Source organism: Anomaloglossus baeobatrachus, chromosome 1 (genome assembly GCF_048569485.1).
Source record: "Anomaloglossus baeobatrachus isolate aAnoBae1 chromosome 1, aAnoBae1.hap1, whole genome shotgun sequence".
Classification (NCBI taxonomy): domain Eukaryota; kingdom Metazoa; phylum Chordata; class Amphibia; order Anura; family Aromobatidae; genus Anomaloglossus; species Anomaloglossus baeobatrachus.
Window position 1 is genome coordinate 67,259,112 of NC_134353.1, and position 7,118 is coordinate 67,266,229.

General features: G+C 54.6%; 1 protein-coding gene across 4 annotated transcripts in view; it reads left to right on the top strand.

Moving 5' to 3' along the window:
• Positions 1–7,118, top strand: part of HTT (huntingtin) — a 399,016-nt gene that overhangs the window by 112,981 nt on the left and 278,917 nt on the right. The window lies entirely within an intron of this gene.

The window sequence follows — 7,118 nt, forward strand, 5'->3', positions numbered from 1 at the left end:
GTGAAGCACAGATCGCTGTGTGTGACAGCGACAGAGCAACAACTAAATGTGCATGCAGCAGGAGCCGGTTTCTGCGGACGCTGGTAACCAATGTAAATATTGGGTAACCAAGAATCCCTTACATTGGTTACCCGATGTTTACCTTCGTTACCAGCGTCCGCCGCTCTCAGCTGTCAGTGCCGGCTCCCTGCTCTGTGCACATGTAGCTGCAGTACACATCGGGTAATTAACCCCATGTGTACTGTAGCTAGGAGAGCAGGGAGCCAGCGCTAAGCAGTGTGCGCGGCTCCCTGCTCTCTGCACATGTAGCTGCGGTACAAATCAGGTAATTAACCCGATGTGTACTCTGGCTAGGAGTGCAGGGAGCCAGCGCCAAGCGGTGTGCGCTGGTAACCAAGGTAAATATCGGGTTGGTTACCTGATATTTACCTTAGTTACCAAGCGCAGCATGCTTCCACGTGTAGCGATGCTCCAGCGATCCCTACCAGGTCAGGTTGCTGGTGGGATCGCTGGTGCGTCGCTTAGTGTGACATCTCACCAGCGACCTCCTAGCAACTTACCAGCGATCCCTATCAGGTTGTATCGTTGTTGGGATCGCTGGTAAGTTGTTTAGTGTGACTGGGCCTTAAGAGAACAGTGGCAGTCTGTGCGCCCTCCATTACAGTGGAGTGCGGCGAGCGGGTTTATAAACGCCAATGAAAAGGGTGAAAAAGGTTGTAACATCAGCTCACTGATACAGGAATATGTCGTAACTTTGGTGTGGTGCAAGGAAGCTCCACTCTGGCTCCTGGGCAGTTGCAAACAGTGAAAAAGAAAACGTCCAGCAGCCACAAAAATGGGGATGAAATTCAAAGATAAAACATTATATTTAGATCATCGTTTAAAAACCTAGAAAAAGTAAAGGAGACTCTTGGTCAAGACTAAAGGCCCGTTTACACGCAACGACATCGCTAGCGAGATGTCGTTGGGGTCACGGAATTCGTGACGCACATCCAGCCTCGTTAGCGACGTCGTTGCGTGTGAATCGTACAAGTGACCGCTAACTATCAAAAATACCTTATCGTTGATCGTTGACACGTTGTTCATTTTCAAAATATCGTTGCTCGTTCCGGACGCAGGTTGTTCGTTGTTCCTGAGGCAGCACACATCGCTACGTGTGACACCCCGGGAATGGCGAACACCGTACCTGCGTCCTCCGGCAAAGAGGTGGGCGTGTCTTTCATCCGGCTGCTCTCTGCCCCTTCGCTTCTTTTGGACACCTGCCATGTGACGTCGCTGTGACGCCGCACGGACCGCCCCCTTCGAAAAGATTCTGTTCGCAGGCCACAGTGACGTCACTAGGAAGGCAAGTCCGTGTGACGGGTAATAGCGATATTGTGCGCCACGGGAAGCGATTTGCCCGTGACGCACAAAAGACGGGGACGAGTGCGATCGGCAGCGACATCGATAGCGATGTCGCGTGTAAACAGGCCTTTAGGCCCCTTTCACATTACGTTCCTATCTCCGTTCAGTGGTCCTGTCGGGGCTTTCATCCACTCGTCGACCGTACTGTACTTGGACCTTAGAAATCAATGGGATTATTCAAGTGTAACGGATTTATCTCCTATTCCCTGAATGTCTGATAAATTGTAGGTAGGTGGGAGACAAGGCTCAGTGACCAGTGCAAGAGCTGGAACAGCACAGCAGTTCTCGCTAAATAAAACAAATATTTGCAAAGTTTGATTTCTTTGTCGCTCCATTGGGAGACCCAGACAATTGGGTGTATAGCTACTGCCTCCGGAGGCCACACAAAGCATTACACTTTAAAAAGTGTAACCCCCTCCCCTCTGCCTATACACCCCCCGTGCATCACGGGCCCATCAGTTTTTATGCTTTGTGTTGAAGGAGGCACACATGCACACAATGCTCCACATTTTAGTCAGCAGCAGCTGCTGACTATTTCAGATGGAAGAAAAGAGGGCCCTTTACAGGGCCCCCGGCATGCTCCCTTCTCACCCCACTGAGTCGGCGGTGTTGTTAAGGTTGAGGTACCCATTGCGGGTACAGAGGCTGGAGCCCACATGCCGCTTTCCTTCCCCATCCCTTAGGGGCTCTGGGTGAAGTGGGATCCTATCCGGTCATCCAGGCACTGGGACCGGGCTCCCTCCGCAGCCCCTGGTGGTATCTGCCGGACAGGAGACTGAGTATCGTCAGGGACAAGGCCCTGCAACTACAGGTACTCTGTGTCCCCTTTGGGACGGTGCATGGAGCACCTGGGCCTCGGACGCTGCAGCGCATGCAGTGTTGGTTTTTTGTACGGGACTACCGCGCCGACCATGCCTGCTGGCCGGCCGCGTTTTCTACTTTAGTCCCCGGCTTTTGCGGCCTAGTACATTAAACTCCCGCCCACGGGCCTGCCAGTCAGGGGCAAGGGCGGGACGGTCGGGCTGACGCCGACAGTGAGGGCTGGAGCACACATAGCTGTCCTCCTCCCCCCTCACTAATCCCTATGGGGCACCAGATTCCCGCACTTTTGTAAGTTACGCCCACGGCTCCCTCCTCCCCTGTGAACGCCGACAGCCATGTTTTAACACATCCTGCCGGTGGAGGACGTCTGCTGCAGCTCTGGAAGAACCGAGGCAGGGAATCTGGTGGCCACACAGCGCTGGAGCGGTTGGTAAGCCACACCGGTTACCGGTGCTGGTCCCCCTAGGGTGCTGAACTGTATATAGATACATTATATTTGTATACTTTTCCGGTTCAGCTGTATTGTTAACTTGTGGCTATATACCTCAGTGATCACGCTCCTGGGAGACAACAGCATGTCGTTCACAAGGAGCAAGGGGGCCAAGGCACAGGGTTATTTTGCTACCTGTACCTCTTGTGCGGCTATGTTACCTGCAGGTTCCACCTACCCTCACTGTGAGCAATGCTCGGCCCCTGTGGCACTCGCTCAGCCAGAGCCTGGGGCACTAGGGGGTCCCTCGGCCCAGGTAGAACCACCGGCCCCCCCTGTCCAGATGGCAGGGACAGAGTTTGCTGTTTTAGCAGACAAACTCTCTGAGTCGCTTTCTCATTCCATGGCTCAGTCTATGGATAAATGGTCTGCTAAGTTTCTAGAGGTTTTGCAGTCCAGACCGGCCCTTACACAGGCGGGATCACCCCCAGGCCCCTCTCGGTCTGCGACTAAGCGTGTTCCTGGTGTGGCCTCTAGTTATTACGTGCAGGACTCCGGCACGGACCGTAGAATCTTCCCCGACTTCTTCACGCAGTTCGGGGTCTCAGCTTGAGGATTCTCTAGAGGAGGAGGCGGAGGTCGCAGCTCAGGACTCTGATCCTGACGTTGCGCTCAATCTGGATACACCTGAAGGGGACGCCATAGTAAATGATCTTATAGCATCCATCAACCAGGTGCTAGATCTGTCTCCCCCAACTCCGCCTACAGAGGATTCGGCTTCACAACAGGAGAAACACCAGTTTAGGTTTCCTAAACGTACACGGAGTGCTTTCTTCGATCACTCTAACTTTAGAGATGCTGTCCAGAAGCACAGGGCTTTCCCGGACAAGCACTTTACTAAACGCCTTAATGACACACGTTACCCCTTCCCCGCTTCCCCAGTGTCCCAAGGTGGATCCTCCAGTCTCTAGACTGGCGGCTAGATCCGTAGTAGCAGTGGCTGACGGTGCATCGCTCAAGGATGCCACGGACAGGCAGATAGAGCTACTACTGAAATCCATCTATGAAGCCATAGGCGCAATTTTTGCCCCAGCCTTTGCAGCAGTGTGGGCACTCCAGGCTATCTCAGCTTGTCTGTCTGAGATTAATGCGGTCACCCGTACCGCTGCGCCACAAGTAACATCTTTGACTTCTCAGGCGTCAGTATTTGCATCCTACGCCATGAATGCTGTCCTGGACTCGGCTAGCCGTACATGGGTTGCATCAGCCAATTCTGTGGCAGTCCGCAGGGCCATGTGGCTACGCGAATGGAAGGCAGACTCTGCTTCCAAAAAGTTCTTGACCGGTTTGCCTTTTTTCTGGCGACCGACTGTTTGGCGAGCGATTGGATGAAATTATTAAGCAATCCAAGGGAAAGGACTCGTCCTTACCCCAACCCAAACTAAACCGACCTCAGCAACGGAATATTCAAGCGAGGTTTCGGTCCTTTCGGCCCTCAGCCAGATCCCAACCCTCCTCGTCCAACAGACCACAGAAGAGCCAGAGGAACTCTTCTGCATGGCGGTCTAAGTCACGTCCTCCAAAGACCGCTGGAGGCACCGTCTCCAAGGCGGCCTCCTCATGACTTTCGGCCGCCCCAAACCGCATCCTCGGTCGGTGGCAGGCTCTCCCGCTTTTGCGACGCCTGGTGGCCACATGTCCAAGACCGATGGGTGAGGGACATTCTGTCTCACGGTTACAGGATAGAGTTCGGCTCTCGTCCTCCGACTCGTTTTTTCAGAACATCTCCGCCCCCCGAGCGGACCGTTGCGCTTTTTCACGCGATGGACACTCTGAAAACAGAAGGAGTGGTGATCCCCGTTCCCCTTCAGGAACGCGGTCGCGGTTTTTACTCCAATCTGTTCGTGGTGCCAAAAAAGGACGGCTCATTCCGTCCCGTTTTGGACCTAAAATTGCTCAACAGACATGTGACAACCAGGAGGTTTCGCATGGAATCCCTCCGATCTGTCATCGCTTCGATGTCCCAAGGAGACTTCCTAGCATCAATCGACATCAAAGATGCCTATCTCCATGTGCCGATCGCTCAAGAGCATCAACGCTTCCTGCGTTTCGCCATCGGGGACGAACACCTTCAGTTTGTGGCACTGCCTTTCGGCCTGGCGACAGCCCCACGGGTCTTCACCAAGGTCATGGCATCCGTCGTAGCGATCCTTCACTCTCAGGGCCACTCGGTGATCCCTTACCTAGACGATCTCCTAGTCAAGGCACCCTCACGGGTGGCTTGTCAACACAGTCTGACGGTTGCTCTGGAGACTCTCCAGAGGTTCGAGTGGATCATCAATTTTCCAAAGTCAAAATTGTCTCCGACCCAGTCACTGACGTACCTCGGAATGGAGTTTCATACTCTCTCAGCGATGGTCAAGCTGCCGCTGGACAAACAGCGGTCGCTGCAGACAGGGGTGCGATCCCTTCTTCAGGCACAGTCGCACCCCTTGAGGCGCCTCATGCACTTCCTGGGGAAGATGGTGGCAGCAATGGAGGCAGTTCCATTTGCGCAATTTCATCTGCGTCCACTCCAATGGGACATTCTCCGCAAATGGGACAAGAGGCCGACGTCCTTGGACAGGAACGTCTCTCTGTCTCTGGAAGCCAAGACCTCTCATCAGTGGTGGCTTCTCCCCACTTCTCTATCGCAGGGAAAATCCTTTCTGCCCCCATCCTGGGCTGTGGTCACGACGGACGCGAGCCTGTCAGGATGGGGAGCGTTTTTTCTCCACCACAAGGCTCAGGGAACCTGGACTCCGACAGAGTCTTCCCTTCAGATCAATGTTCTGGAGATAAGGGCAGTGTATCTAGCCCTCAAGGCGTTCCATCGGTGGCTGGAGGGCAGGCAGATCCGCATACAGTCGGACAACGCCACGGCGGTTGCGTACATCAACCACCAGGGCGGCACTCGCAGTCGTCAAGCCTTCCAAGAAGTCCGGCGGATTCTGCTGTGGGCGGAGGCCACAGCCTCCACCATCTCCGCGGTTCACATTCCGGGCGTAGAAAACTGGGAAGCAGACTTCCTCAGTCGCCAGGGCATGGACGCGGGGGAATGGTCTCTCCACCCGGACGTGTTTCAAGAGATCTGTTGCCGCTGGGGAACGCCGGACGTCGATCTCATGGCGTCTCGGCACAACAACAAGGTCCCGGCATTCATGGCACGGTCTCAGGACCACAGAGCTCTGGCGGCGGACGCCTTAGTTCAGGATTGGTCGCAGTTTCAACTGCCTTATGTATTCCCTCCTCTGGCAATGCTGCCCAGAGTGTTGCGCAAGATCAGGTCCGACTGCCGCCGCGCCATCCTCGTCGCTCCAGATTGGCCGAGGCGATCGTGGTACCCGGATCTGTGGCATCTCACGGTGGGGCAACCGTGGGCGCTCCCAGACCGACCAGACTTGCTATCTCAAGGGCCATTTTTCCATCTGAATTCTGCTGCCCTCAACCTGACTGTGTGGCTATTGAGTCCTGGCTCTTAGCGTCCTCAGGGTTGTCTCACGATGTCATTGCCACTATGAGACAGGCCAGGAAGCCAACGTCAGCCAAGAGCTATCACAGAACTTGGAGGATCTTCTTAGCCTGGTGCTCTGAGAGGGGGTTTATCCCCTGGCCGTTTGCCTTACCCAGGTTTCTTTCATTCCTTCAATCGGGATTGGCCAAGGGTTTGTCTCTCGGCTCTCTCAAAGGTAAAGTCTCGGCGCTTTCCGTGTTTTTTCAAAAGCGTCTAGCCAGGCTTCCGCAGGTACGCACGTTCCTGCAGGGAGTTTGCCACATAGTCCCACCTTACAAGCGTCCGCTGGAACCCTGGGATCTCAACATGGTTCTACGGGCTCTTCAAAAACCACCTTGTGAGCCGCTGCGGGATGTCTCTCTATCACGTCTTTCGCAGAAGGTGGCATTTCTAGTGGCGGTTACTTCACTCCGTAGAGTGTCAGAGCTTGCAGCGCTGTCATGCAAAGGCCCTTTCCTGGTTTTTCACCAGGATAAGGTGGTTCTGCGTCCGGTCCCGGACTTTCTCCCTAAGGTGGTGTCCACTTTTCATCTCAATCAGGATATTTCCTTGCCTTCATTTTGCCCTCATCCAGTTCACCAATGTGAAAAGGATTTGCATTTGTTAGATCTAGTGAGAGCACTCCGGATCTACGTGTCTCGCACGGCGCCCCTGCGCCGCTCTGATGCGCTCTTTGTCCTTGTCGCTGGCCAGCGTAAGGGGTCGCAGGCTTCCAAGTCTACCTTGGCTCGGTGGATCAAGGAACCGATTTTTGAAGCCTATCGTTCTTCTGGGCTTTCGATACCTTCAGGGCTGAAAGCCCATTCTACCAGAGCCGTAGGTGCGTCCTGGGCATTGCGGCACCAGGCTACGGCTCAGCAGGTGTGTCAGGCGGCTACCTGGTCGAGTCTGCACACCTTCACAAAACAC